Genomic DNA, 15,154 nt, shown 5'->3' with positions numbered 1-15,154 from the left:
TATGCGTCGGTGTTTGATGTGGTGGGACTGCAGGTACTCGGCCAACTCAGCACCGTTGAAAGGTGGACCATTGTCCGTGCGCAGCTCACCTATGAGTCCGTGGGTGACCATGATTTTCTCCAGCTTGGGGATCACCTCCGTCGCGGCTGTTGAGGGAAGGATCTCTACCTCTCGGTACCGCGAGAAATCGTCTACCACCACTAGCATGTATCTTCCCCCAGGTAAGCTGCCGAAGTCTGCACTGGCTCGTACCCATGGTGAGGTAGGGCCCTCCTCAGTGATTACAGGTGCTGGGGGTCGGGTAGGCTGGTCGCCAAACACACAGGGCATCACTGGACCGTGTTCTCTATCATCTTGTCGAGCCCCGGGAACCAGAGCTTGCACCTCAGGCAGTTCTTTGACTTGACGATGCCTTGGTGTGCGCCATGCGCCAGGAGGGCGGCTTGATGGGTGAGGCTGCTAGGCAGCACCAGGCGGGGGTCTCTCAGGAGGCAACCCTCAGGAGACACAGACAGTTCGTTCCTGACTAGGTGGAGCGCCTTCAGTGATGCTTGAGCCTCTGGCTTGCGAAAAGACGACGGACTTTGGAGCGGCTTCCAGTTTCCTGACGTGACCGCTCGGATGGCCATCTGGAGACAATCGTCCTCTATGGTAGCTAGCGCCACTTCCTCCAGTGACATCGGTAGAGGTCTGGACCTTTCCACAATCATTCGGACATATTCCTCTGTGGCTACGGCTTCCGTGGCTTCCGCGTCCGGAGCCGGGCGGGTATGTGTGGACAGGAAGTCGGCTGGGTTCCGGGCGCCTGGTCGGTACTCCACGGTGAATTGGAATTCTTGAAGTTGGAGTACCCATTTTTCTATCCGTGGGGGAGGGCGTGACGAGGAGCCTTGGAACAGCGGGACCAGGGGTTTGTGATCCGTGATTACCACGAACGGGTGTCCATACAGGTAAATGTGGAAGTGGCGGCACCCCCACAGGATGGCGATGGCCTCCTTCTCGATCTGCGAGTACCGCTGCTCCGTCGGCGTGAGGGTTCTGCTTGCATACGCGACGGGGGCCCATTCTCCACACCTTTGCTGCTGGGCTAGCACGGCCCCTAGGCCTGTTGGGCTGGCGTCCACTACGAGTTGTGACTCGTTCCGGGGATCGAAATACGCCAGGGTCGTGTCGGCTGAGAGCGCCTCCTTGGTTTTCTGGAACGACTCTTGCTGTGCCGGGCCCCACTCCCAGGTGGCGGAGGCTTTGGTGAGTTCGCGGAGGGGCCCAGTGAGGTCGGACAGGTCTCTGATGAACCTCCCGCAGTAGGTGACCATCCCAAGAAAACTGCAGACAGCCGTCACGGAGGTAGGCGCGGGGGCCGCGTGGATGTCCTTGACTTTTTCCGGATCCGGGCCTATTCCTTGGTCGGAGAATCGGTATCCGAAAAAGCTAATGTCTTTTCGCAGAAAATCGCATTTGTCCCTGTGGAGGGTTAGCCCTCGCTCCTGAAGCCGGGAAAACACTGCCCGGAGGCGTCGGATATGTTCGTCCAGGGTTGGGGCGTGGACTAGAATGTCGTCACTGACGTTTAAAACGCCGTCCAGCCCTTGTAGGACGTTCTGGATAATGTACTGGAACACCTCCGCTGCACTCGATATCCCAAAGTTGAGCCGGGTGTAGCGCCAGAGGCCAGCGTGTGTGGAGAAGGTGGTAATCGGGCGGGAGTCCGGGTGTAGGGGAATCTGGTGATATCCCGACCTTAGGTCCATTTTTGAGAACCACTTTGAGCCCGATAACTCTCCGACTATGTCGTCTATGGTTGGCGTCAGGTGGCGTTCGCGCCTAATGGCAAGGTTGGGGATGCGCATGTCAACGCAAATCCGCACTGCGTCCGGCTGTTTCGGCTTCTTGGCTACTACGATGGGTGACACCCATGGGGTGGGTCCGCTCACCCTTTCGATAATTCCCGCCTGCTCGAGTGTCCGTAGTTCTGCTTCCACCTTGGGTCCTAGGTGGAATGCAATGCGTCGGTGCCGGAGGGCCACCGGGGCGACTGACCTGTCAATGTGGAGGTGGATGGCGGGTCCCTTGAGACATCCGATCCCTTCAAACAGGGCCACATGTTCCTGCACCAGATGTTCCAAATTGCGGGTTTGGACGGTGAGTGCAAAGTGGATCAGACCCAGGTCTTGGGCTAATCGGCATCCAAGCAGGAACCCCGTTCCTTCCTGTGACACGTATATTTTGGTTTGCAGCCGAGTGGTGTTGTGGGACAGATCTGTCCTGAAGGCCCCGCACAGGCGTAGTGGGCGATGGGTGCCATAGGCGTATACTTGCACCCTCGTTGGATGGAGTGTTGGTGCGTTCCTCAGCGTCTGGTATACACTGGCGGCCATCAGGTTGATTGACGCACCGGTGTCGATCAAAGCGGCTACGGCCTGGTCTTGTACCATGACTGTGCACATGGGCCCTGCCGAGGGCGTCGCTGCCAGGGTGTTGAGCATCCGCACGACATGTACAGAGGCTACGTCCGCCTCGTCGTCGTCCATGTCGCTGCTGGTGGAGGTGCTGGGTAGTGGTACCAGCTGTCTTACCCTCCCAGGCGGGCATCCTTGCTTCTTTCTTGACGTTGACAGGCACACACTCGCAAAATGGTTGGCTTTGCCACATGCGCTGCAGATTTTGCCTTGGGCCGGGCATGCTCCTCTGTGGGGCGTCACTCCTCCGCACCACGCACAGGCTCTGCCGGGGGATGGCTGGACTGGTCTCGGGTTTCTCCGCTGGGGTTGCTTCGTGCGGGTGTCGGCAACTTCAGTCTTGAGGGCGCACACCGGCTCTGTTTTGATTGCGACCGCCGGCTTTGGCTCCATGTGCGCGGCTCTGGCCTTGGACAGTTCCTTTGATCGCCCTAGCATGAGGATGTCACGCATGGGCATGTTGTCCGCCTCCAACACCCTCTCGCGGAGTTTTGACGACACGCAACCTTGGATGAATTGGGCGCGGATCTCATCATCCGCATCGGGGAGAGTGCACGTGCTGGCTAGCTTCTTCAACCTGGCGTAGAAAACGTCCACCGACTCTTCTGGGATTTGGCGGGCCTGGCGGAGCAGGAATCGTTCATAGTCAGCGCTAGCGAACGGTTCAAAGTACGCCGTGATGGCGTCACGCAGCGTGACGTACGTCTTGGGCGGCCCACCTTCTATCACGTCTTTCGAAATGTCATGGATCGCCTCACCTCCTAGGTGTAGCAGCATGGCACGCCTCCGCTCAACTGCGACGTCCGCCGCCACGAAGTAGTTCTCCAGTCGTTCCACCCACTTCTTCCACCGTGCGGCTTGAGACGGGGGGGGTGCCGGTGACTTCGAAGGGCTCCAGGGGAGGCACGTTGGCCATGGTCGCCGAGGAAGGCTGCGGGAGGCCTCACTTGCCCTCTTCGGGGAGCTACACCAACTTCCCTGGCGTCGTCCGCGGGCTTGTAGGCTGTGCCGAGGGCCAGGGACTCCTGGGAAGGTGACAGAGTCGATCAGGGACCTTCCAAATGGGTAAAAACGGGCCTCACGTGAGATGCGTGGGGAATGGCAGGCCAGGGCCCCGTGTTGCACGCGAGATGCGTGAGACTTGGCAGGCGGGTCCCGGTGCTCTGCGCGTGCAGGCTCCGCTGGTGAAGCAGGCTTCCGGGGAGGGAGGAGGCAGTCGTCGGGGCCTGAAGGAGCCGCAGGGAGCACAGCCAGGCAGGTGAGGCTAGCAGGGGGACCTCGCAGGGCGTCCACGGGCCAGAGGCAGCAGGGGGGCCACACGTGCTGACGTGGCCGGGGCAGGAGCACCGCTTGCTTCGCGGGGGCAGAGGCTGCCGCAGGTGCTGTGAACCGCTCCTTGGGCAAGAGCGTGGGTTCACGGAGCACGCGATGGGGTGGCGAGACCACTCTCGTCGCCAATGTAATGTCGGGCCTAGGGCCTAGAACTGAAGACTACACCACACGTAATGTACACTGGTGGTCAGTAGAATGCCTGCCCACGCCCAGCGCCCTGGGCTCTTTATTGCTTCTTCTGCGTGCCGTCCGTGGGGACGTCGGGCGTACCCAACTACAGACACGCTGAGAGGGGGGTGTGACCCTGACACACACAAGGACCCTCGGACAACGGTTTGGTCCGTTGTGGGGCAACACTACAGAAGAGGACAAACAATGACAGCCACTTACAATCAGGAAGCGCAGAAAAGAAATGGTAAACAAAAACGTAGGACTACCACATTAACGGATTGCTTCAGAACGCATTTACAAAACAAGGCTGCTGTATTTAGCATTTTACAGCAATTTAACTTTGGGAAATAGAATTTCGGGAATATATCTTTAAAAGTTCGAAATACCAAGACTGCTTATAAAGTTCAATTAGAAATGGCGTTTTGAAGTATGCATAGGAAAACTAGGAGTAATATCTGCATTCGTGATTACGGTAGTTTTTTTGATAGCCTATGGGATGCTGTGATAATGGTTTCGTAAAATAAACTGGCGTTGTAATGGTACAGTCGTCCTTCTGCATCCGTTGTTGAAGCCTTCGTTGCAAAGGCATTCGTATTTCTGTCATACATCCATGCAGCACTCATTGTTCCACCCACTTAAAAAGCATTTTAAACCTTTCTCAGGCCTACCAATGCAGCCTGTGGTGTAGTTTTAAACTGCCAATTTGGCATGTCAAAATAAACCTTTAGCCACATCCAAACCTTTCATTTATAATGCATATGACTCACCCCAAAAGAAGGGCTCTAAAATGCCCATAGGGCAGGGTGCATTGTATTTACACAGCCGGATCTGTGTTTTTTTTTTAAGTTTTACATGTCTTGGTAGTAGAAAACTCCTAAATGTGTTTTTCACTTCTGTAAGGCCTATCCCTCACACTGGATAACATTGGGTTACCTGTTTACATTTAATAAGTGCTAACCTTTGAGTGGGAGCAGATAGGAATGTCATATTTGAACTCAAATGAATTGTAAATAAAATCTTTAATGGGAAAGTTGGATTTTGGTTACAAGTCTGAAAATACCACTTTTTGGGAGTTGGCATTTTCTTATTCCAACCATTTAGTGCCTGCTGTCAGGATCCTGGGTCACATGCTATTTTGTATTCCTTTCAGGCAATAAGACAAAGGGGAACAAGGTGTTGGCAGGATGTGCTATCCTTCCAGGATGGCTGGGGCAAAGCTGTTCCCTGCCCCATTTACATTTCGAAGGGCTACCTCTATCAGATACACAAACAAATCTGACACTAGTCTTTTGTCACCCCAGAATTCTTGGATCTTTGACACGGGAAGAGTTAAACATTCCAGAACCAGACTTCAAAGGATGGCACCAGTTATAAATATTGGACCCTCAGGGCAACTCTTCAGTACACTCTTGGAACTGTGGACACTACAGAAGAAAGAAGAACTGCTCACCTGCCAGAGGACTGCCCTGTTGCTTGAGGACTGCCTTATTCCCCAGAGGACTGCCCTGCTGGTTGAGGCCTGCTCTTTTCCCTGCGGACTGCACTACTGCTTAAAGCCTCTTCTGAGAAGTAAGACTGGACCTGTTCCCATTAAACCAGGTTAACCAGGGTTACCCCAAGGGTGAGTTGCTGGCCTCTTGCACTTATGTACAGGGACATAACAAGCTCCAGAGGCCTCCCTGCAACTGCCCAGCTGACCTGCTGCAACTGGAACTACCGGAGCCCTGCTCACCTCCGATATAGTGAGTCCAAGAGGCGCCTCTTCAGGGCCTGGACCCTTTGCTGGCATCAGAATGCACTCCTCTTCAAGAAAAGGAGAAATAATATCTTGAGGTTTTGGGCTCTTTCAATCATGAATGGGCCTGTTCGCACTAAGACTCTGCCGCCCACGAAGACCACCACCGTGAAGCTCCGGTGAACCAGACTCTTCACGCTACAGTTACTGCCAGTGACAACTGGAAACATGACATCTGAGCTTCGAATTACAGTAATGATAGCCTGCTTTGACCACCAACCTGAAGCACCAGCAACAGCTGTATGCGACGTCCGACTGGCTTTTAGTGCTCCAGGGACGATAGCCTATGCCTCCCAGTCTGCTCTTCGCCCTACAGCAAGGACCATCCGTGATGCTCACCCTGCTCCCCAGGGCCTCCTCCAGCCTGAATGGAACTCTTTGCACCAGACTTTTAAAAGACAACTTTTTCAGCAGGACTAGCCTGATCCCTGTATCTGACCAATGATCCATCGCAGTCAGCCTCAACTTGTGACTTTCCACCGATCTAGCACTACCGGATGACAAGGAGTGGCTCTTTGTGTCTTTAGGTGCCATACTCACCTAAAACCTTAAAACTGCATATCTCAGGTTCCACTGATTGGGTTTTTGTCATTTTGGTGTCATTTGATTCATTCTCTCTATTTTTCTAAATTGCTGTGTAATGTTTCTTGTGCTGCATTTTCACTTTATTACTGTTTGTGTACTGTATAAATACTTCACACGTTCTCTCTAAATTAAGCCTGACTGCTTTGTGGCAAGATACTAGATGTTTAAGCACAGGTTAATTTAGTCACTTTTGTGATTTACACTGACAAGGAATGAGGTTGATTCCCGAGTGGGACTGCAACCCCTCTCAGCCAATGAGCCCACATTCTTACAGAAAGCATCTGGGATGCACTTTAAGGATGAAAAGTGACATTCAACGAATCTACTAAATACACTGTTTAATGTACTCAATATTTTTTATTATAACATGGCCCGCATAAATCTTGGTTTGGCAAAGTGACATGCAATTGTGATGAACCTTACTGTGTAAGGACAGCGACCATATATCAACACCATAACAGTACAAATGTTGTCAGTATTACCTCTTCCTACCATTCTGTTATATTTCAATTTGAGAGCTCAACTTTACGCCTCACAATGCGGCTGCATCTTATCTTGAAAGGTTAAAAAAACAGAAGGCAATCGCACAACGCAAACACATATTTTACCCACGTCCAGAAATGCACATAAAAGCGTTCACGTGCATGAGGTGACAAGCCAATATATTACATAAAGTGCAAACAACATTTATAAGGCACTGAGGATAGTGAACCGGTCAGGTTCAAGCCATTACTGAGAAATGTTTGTTATCGATGCCGAAAAACATCATATTTTTACCCTTGTGCCACTGATAATGGCTTTACAGTATCATATACAATACACAGACATTTTTGTTACATCCTATTTTCCAAATCGACGAGAGTTGTAAATGATTATTAGTTAAGAGTCTTTTTTGGTTGCTTGTTCAAAACAAAGCGAATAAGAACACGATTTACAAAGGATTTTTTAGTCCAGAAAATAAAGTTTAGAGCTGAAAATGGTTTCATTTATGCTAGCCAAATATCTACAAATGTATACCTAGCACGCGTAAATGATTTTACTACTGTGGAATTGTATTCCATGACTGCCTACAATTACCTATTGATAAGCCTAAGCAACAGGAGCGGCCGGGTGGGGGGGATTTAGACAGACGATCACAAGGGAAAATTAAATAAATAATGAATTTTCCCTCGTCGTCTGTTGAAATCCCCCCCACGACCCCTCCCGACCCCACTGCCACACAGCTCTTACCTGCACGGGCCGCTCCTGCTAAGCAAGGGGTAGATGGAGTGAGCAAATGTAGGTGTGATGCCATGAGAGCTTGTGAACGGAGAATCACAAACTCCTCTCTCACACTTTCCCACCCGGAATATGACCAGAGATTTGCTTCTACAAAGGGCAGGAGTAAATCCCCCTTTTAGAGTACAACGGGTTATCGAACACCTCCAACATATATTGGGGTGAAGTGTCAGCAGTTCCTTCAGAGGGGAATTTTTTTTTGTCACCATGGACATAAAAAAAATTGAAAAACTTTAATTGTGGATATAAGAAAAATTGAAAAACTATCATTTGTAGAGTGAGTGTCTTCGCCTAATGCAGAGTTGTGCTATGCACACAACTACACATTAGAGAAGCAGCTATTTGTATGACTGTCACAGCATCTTCAATAGTGCGCCCAAAAACCTGGGACTGGTGACGCTTTCCAGGCATAGTATTGGGAATGTTCAAACTTGTAAATTTACACCTGTGCGTAAGAGCAAGTATATAAGTGTAGGTTTACAAGTGTTCATTGTGAGTCATGGCCAAAGACCTTATTACACATTAAGAAAAACAAGGTCAGTCTCTTATATTCATTTACTTATATATATGTTTAAGATCTCTTTCAGTGTCTGCTGGTTCTGGTGGCTTAGTGGACTAATGAGTCTAATGTAGGGCCCTGTGTTCAACCTCATGGTCAAAGGTTCAAATCCCAGCGAGTTCACTCAGCCTTTCATCCTTCTGAGGTCGATAAAATAAGTAGCATTGAGTTGGATAACAATAAACATCTGTTATTCAGCACCAAGATACCCTTGGGTGAACGTGCACTTTAGAAATATACATGTTTTGGTATGTAGTGCGAACCAGGCCGCAGAAGGGATTAGAGAGTTGTATAATGATGAGGTTAATATATAATTTATTTATTTTATTTATTTTGAAAGATTTATAGAGCGCGGACAAGACCCTTGCGGGTATCAGAGCGCTTAACAGTAGATAAAGTTTTTATACATAAACCATAGGCAAATTGTAGCAACTATACAAAAACGAGTTACAAAAGCCAAGTGATCGGGTACATCAGGACGCTATCCTCATGCGTCAGGAAACAGGAAGATGGAGTGTCCAAATTGCTTAGATAGTCCCTTGTCCTAGTCAGGGTGATGGCAGCGCTATAGTAGTTCATCCCAAAAACTTAGTACCTTCCTCAGGTGAATTTGGCCATGAGAATTGATTTTACTTCCTTTTTGAATGAGACAATAGAGGGGTTAAGTCTGGTTTCGGGTAGTAACGCATTCCAAATTCTAGGTGCCATCCCTGAGAAGGTACGGTTATATGTTTTTTTCTTGTTGAATCGCTGTGGTTTTAGTAATAAGTTTTCCGCACTTCTGGAAGATCTGAGCCCACCAGAGATCGTTAGCTTCTGCGTTCGATATCTGGGTGCTTTGTAGTGAGTCTCGCTGCGGCATTAATTGATGCTCTTAGAAGTGCCGTGGTTGCTTTGGGAAGGCCACAAAGCGAGACGCTTCCGTACTCCACTCTGGGGATAACTAGTGCTTGTACAGCTTGCTTGAAGTCCTTACTTGGTAGAAAAGGTTTCATCTTCCTCAGTGTGTTTATCTGGTAGTTAGCTCCCTTTGTAGCATTGCTGATGTGTTTTTGCATATTGAGGTTACTGTCAAGAGTTATTCCCAGTGATTTGGCTGAGTCAACGATGATTGGTTGAACGTTGAGAGCCGTAAGGTGTTTTATCCACTCTTGCATTACCGGGACTTGAGCGGGTGGAGCAATAAGCAGGAATTCGGTTTTTTGGGCATTTAATTTGAGATGGTTTTTTGCCAGCCATATCTGGGTATTTCCAAGCGTTTTGTTGAGCAGTTTGATATCTTCTAAGGTGTTGATCTTGAGGTATAATTGAGTGTCATCAGCGTACATGTGGTAGTGCACGTTAGATGCTTGAAGAAGTTCGGTGAGGGGTTCCATGATCAGGTTAAACAAAGTCGGGGATAAGGAGGACCCTTGCGGTACTCCTAGTGTTACTGGGACCGGTTTTGACATGGTGTTGTTGGCCCTGAATTGTTGTGTTCGATTTTGGAGAAATGAGGTGAACCAGTTTAATACTGAACCTGATAAACCCATTCTATGCTTCAGAAGATCCAACAGGTTCTCGTGCTTGACCGTATCAAAAGCGGAGGATAGGTCTAGCAAGATGAGTAGGCAGGCTCCATTTTGATCCAGGATTTGTAGCGCGTCATCAATTATATGTGTCATGGCTGATTCAGTACTGTAACCTGCTCGGAAGCCTGATTGGTATTTGTTTAGCAAGTCAAAGTGGTCAATATGCCTTGTCAGTTGGAGGTGTACACATATTTCCAAAAGTTTGGCCAGTGTAGGGATGTTGGAGATAGGACGATAATTGTTTAGGTCCGTAGGGTCGGCCGTGGGTTTCTTTAGAATGGGTGAGACCTGCCCAACTTTGAGGGTGTCCGGGATGCAGCCTTGTTGAAGTGAACTGTTTATGATCTTAGTCCAGAGGGGTAGAAGTAGAGGAGTTAGGTTTTTAACGGCGTTAGCGGGTAGAGGATCGGCGAAGTGATTGGCAGGGTTCATGTCACCAAGTATTTTACCTATGGCTTCTTCGGAGTATGTCGAGAAGGATAACCAGTCGGCATCGTTTTTAAGGTTAGGCTGCGATGGGAAATGGTACAGAGCAATTGGCATTTCTGTGGAGGTCTTCGTATGCGGTCACGTGTGTAGTCTTAGATCATTGAGGAGGTCAGTCTTGATATTATCTGTCTTAAGAGTGAAGAAGGCAGAGAATTCTTCACAGTTGGGTTGCCGACAATCTAAGTGTTGCGGACGTTGAGGTGTGTCCTTACATTGGATTTTGATTAGCTCAAAGAGTTTTTTGGGACGATTTCTTGCCTGGTCTAGTTGGTGGCTGAAGAATTCTGCTTTAGTGCGCTTGATCTTTCTGAAGTAAGCGTTTCTCTTTAGCCTCAGTGTATTTAGGTGATTGGCTGAAGGAGTTGACCTCCAGGTGCGTTCCGAAGCTCGGAGAGAGCGTCTGTCTTTGTTGAGCATGCCATTGTACCAAGGCTTGGAGTCCTTTATGGAGGCTCTCTTTAGCTGCAGGGGGGCCACCTCATTTATTATCCTGGTCATGGAATTAAGGTAGTGATTGGTAAGGTCCTGGACTTACGACGATCCTGTGGGGGGCAGGAGTAGGTTGTAACTGGACGATGGAAAAGTGTTAGGGTTGATTTTTTTCATGTCTCTTTTCCAGACTTTAGGTCTTGTGGATTGCACCAAGTTCAGTTTCACTGTTTCTTTGATAAAGAAGGTAAGAATGTGCTAGTAGATTCATATATAAGAAGATACAAGTAGTAGTGTATGTCCTGAGGTAGCTATAGGATCAGAATCACGTTACTTGAAAATACTTGATTTTGGTAGTGTGGTTTAATCAATGGATTATTGTGGCTCATGTGAATAATGCATACCTTACAGCAACATATAGAGTCCAATTTAAAAAGAAAGTTGGACATTTGCACCGGAAGTCTCTGCTTTGGAGCAAATTTCCAGACTTTCTAGGAATGCATAAAAAATTAGGAAAGTTCCCGTAGGTTAGTTGTATCTGTCAGTTTCCCTAGAACATTCAACTCTGTAAACATTTATGCATAAAAAACAAAGCAAGTGTATACTGCAAAATGTGTAAATGTAAGGCATTAAGGCATTTGGGCCGGAAAACCGTATTTTTGTTTCTACATGGGGAAAAAGTTATTACTGGTGGACGAGCCCCTTGAAATACACCTCCCGCTCACTCTGAAATTCACAATTGTATTTTAATTATTAACGTGAATTTGCACCTGTATATGAGACTACATGTGCACCAAAGTGTCACAATGGCCCTTTGGGAATCAATCTCAATAAGGGAGTATACATAAGGAAAAGCAAAGCTTTATGGCCTTAGATTTCTACCAGGGGATTTTGACAAGATTGTTGTCCAGTGGTTTTGACAACATAATGGACTATGAGGGCAATGAGTAGCCTGGAAGGTTGAACTTGCCACCACAATGCATTACTCAACCACAACAAAAGATTCCACTGTTGGAAAAGTATCTATACATTACCGGAGAGAGAGGTCACAGTCTAGATATGAGCTGTGGCTCGTACTGCTCAAACATCTGGAAGGACTCAAAAAGGTGAACAGTTTTCAATGAGAGTACGTTGATCTCAACTTGGTAGCAATGACTGTCGCAGAAGGCAGTCAGGGCAAAACCATCACAAACAGACTAGTCCGAAAATAAAGAAACCAATGTTCCAAAAGAGATTTGACTACAAAGATAAACGGGTAATAAGTAGAAGGACACAAACTTGAAGACCATTGAATGAAAGTTAAGTTGTAGCAAAAACAAAACTATTCAATAGAAAGGCACGGTAAAGTAAATTTCAATGTAATTCTATGGGTTATGGTAGACAGGGACCTAGGGACACCTAGAGGTCAACTCTCAAGAACATGTGGTTAACATGAACTTGGTGAATAAGCTTTGTCAAAGATTTTTACTCCAGACTTAGCGGTGCTAGTGGAGGAAATAGATCTCCAGCAAGGCAACCCCGAAGGCAGTGTTTGCAAAAGATTCCACATGGGCAAGGTCAAATGTGTTTCACTTTGGGGTGTAGAAAATCCACTCAGCTGGACCAAATGGGTCCTGTTGGTGAGGTACAGGTGTGAGGTTGTTGGATACTTTTGATGCCTTAGTGCTGGATGTTTTAACAGCCATGGAATCTTCCAGAGCCTTTTCAAGTTAACACGGCACGCCACGCCCTGTTACCAAGCATAGGCTCTATACGGGCAGACTGACAACTTAAGAAGTGATCTTTGAGCCCCAATTTTGTGATAAAAGACTTCTGAATGTTAAAGCTGCAAATTGAAACCCACTTAGTGTGCCTTTTTTTCAGTTACAGTCAATAGGTTTCTCCAAATACCTTCTGAAGAAGTCCTACTTTTCAGAGTTAATTTCTGAAGCAGTTCAAGTATTCAGGACTTACTTACCTAAGTCTAGTTCAAAGATTCACACTCAAGTCCAGAATCTGTTGTTCTACTGCAATTCTTTAGTAACATAATATCACATGTATATTTGTAGAGTGCACATTCAGCCCAAAGAGGGTCTCAGTGCTGTTGGAATACAAGAGGGGATTACTGTACTCCAGGCAGAGAATACTATACTCCAGGCAGGCAAATGCTCCCTCCGACCCTCCCTCAACCTTCCTGGCCACCACCCCACCACAGAAGGGATTTTTCAAAGGGATTAAGAGGCTTCTCAAGATGGACAGTGACCTCCTTTAGGCCTCTAGGACAAATGGAAATAGGCACCAGTAGTCCTATGAAAATGTCTTCCAGCAAAGATTAAAGCTGGAAGTTGAGACGGGTTTCCACAGAAAGCAGTTTGATAAATCTTCTTCGGCTGAGCAGGGAATGTTCAACCTTTTCCAAGAAAAGATTTTCAAGAAAATTGGCATCTGCAAGGGTTTATACAGTGTCATATCCTTACAGTCATTTGCAGGAACCTCTGACTGACTCCCAATTTATTTCTTATCCTTTTTACTTTTTCAGCAATTAAAAGTTACCCTAATCTAGAGAGATCTGGTAGAGAAAATACAATTTTCAGAACGGCTTTTTAGAACTTCTTGAGACAGCGGAAAGTTCTTTGCCACTGCTGACATCTCTCCATACGCTCGGCTCCAACCACTTTGTTCATGAATGTAAAAAAAAGATTCCCCTACATCTTGGCTGCTGGCGCAATGTGATATATGAGGACAGAGTGAGGATGCTCTTTTCAGCCCTCTCCCAAAGATCATGGATGGAACATCTCATATGCTTGTCAGTTCCAGGCAAACTCAGGAAAAGCCCCTCTTACCTCCTGCATTTTGTGACAAACTCCCTTTGAAACAAGGAAGCACAGAAGAAGAACTCTTGAAAAGATGTACATAGGAGATCTGCTTCGTTGTACATGTAGGTAGGGCCTCAATTAGTAGTAAAGTACAAATGGCCACACGGAGCTAGGTGGCTTCCTATTCCGCCGCCTCCTCCAACTCATCTTCACGTTCATACATGCAAAGGATGATATCCTAACAGTCCATATAGAACTAACATTCCAGGCTTGGCAGCAGCAGGCAATGAAGGGCATAGATGAAACAGATACCAACACCTCTTTTGCTTGGCCTTTTGCATGAGCTATCTGTGTGTGCTATCTGAATTACTCCCCAGTTTAGTATAGGCGATCACTGCCTTGATTACCCCTCTCAGAGAGAGCCGTCAATTTTACATCTCTTATGTCCTTTTAATAAAATAACTCAGCCCAGGTATATATCTGGTTACAAAAACAGCTTTTTTCAAGTAGGGTATCCTGTGATTTCCACTTTGAAATCTTCCACCAGACTCTGGTAGTCATATAGAGATGCAGCCTGCTATTCAACCGCCACCCTTACTGTGAAACAGTCACAGGAAATATGCCTTAGGTTTGAGACTGAGTGCCAGATATTAAAGGAGTCACCCCATGAAAGATGCAACAATAGATCTCAAACCTAATCATACATCATCAAGCAAAGGTACCCTCTCGAATGCCTATTGAAGGTGATCATTAGAGATGCAGAACAGAGTAAAGAGAACTGGTTTCTCCCTACACTGGATGGCTCCCCGTGACAATTTCATACGGCAAATTGTCAGCATGATGCATGTCAGTTCCGGCGGCTATAGATAGGCATGCATATGAGAAAAGTAAATAACACCTTTTTAACAGGATACACAAGGTCACTGCAGAGGTAAAAACTCCAGAGGTCCAGAATCAAAAAAGATGGGGAACAGGCCAAGCTGACTGAATTCCTTACAGTCATATTTGTTTTACAACAGTTGTAAAATTAGGAGCTTTTTATTAGTTATATTTTCATAATTCTTAAGAATAGTATGTCAAGGGAATTACTGCTTTGCAATCACTATGCAATATGACAGTAGCAGAATAATTACTGTTACACTGCCTTTCCTGTAGCTAATTGAAAACCGAGCATTAGCAAAGCCAATAGAACTGGCGTTGGCTAAAAGCCTTTTAGCAATTCTTATTTTGTCATGGTTTTTGCAAACCTTTCTTGTTCAGGAAGCTGCCAGGCCCTCATTAAAACTTTAAAAAAATATTTTGCCATTGTACCCCCGGTACGGAAGGGAACTACCTTGTGTGTGGATGTTGTCCTTGTGATAGGGCAGCATGCCGTAACTCCTAGTGAAGTCAGTCAAGGCTGAAGTGGGATAACATTGTCCCATGATGCATGCTGGAGTGGGTGGAAGAAAAACGTGAATGACACAGTCACAGACTAATGGTTGAAGTCTGGTTGAAAACCCTATAAGTATCTATGTTATAGATATTTTCAGTAAAATCAAAAGGTCTTCACTAACACAGACCTAAACAAAACATCAGTGTGACATTAGGCTGCCAGCCTCACCTTTGAAAATGAAGGCAAGAAATGAAGTTGCAAAGGAAGCAAGGAAGGGAAAAATGAAGCAGGGTAGATAAAAAAGGAAGGAAGAAAA

At 47.0% G+C, this 15,154-nt stretch overlaps 1 protein-coding gene across 6 annotated transcripts in view; it reads right to left on the bottom strand.

Moving 5' to 3' along the window:
- Positions 1-15,154, bottom strand: part of NBEA (neurobeachin) — a 1,788,010-nt gene that overhangs the window by 739,386 nt on the left and 1,033,470 nt on the right. The gene's annotated exons all lie outside the window — the stretch shown is intronic.

The sequence above is a fragment of the Triturus cristatus genome, chromosome 8, assembly GCF_964204655.1.
Source record: "Triturus cristatus chromosome 8, aTriCri1.1, whole genome shotgun sequence".
NCBI lineage: Eukaryota > Metazoa > Chordata > Amphibia > Caudata > Salamandridae > Triturus > Triturus cristatus.
This window is presented reverse-complemented; position numbering and strand designations above follow the sequence as displayed.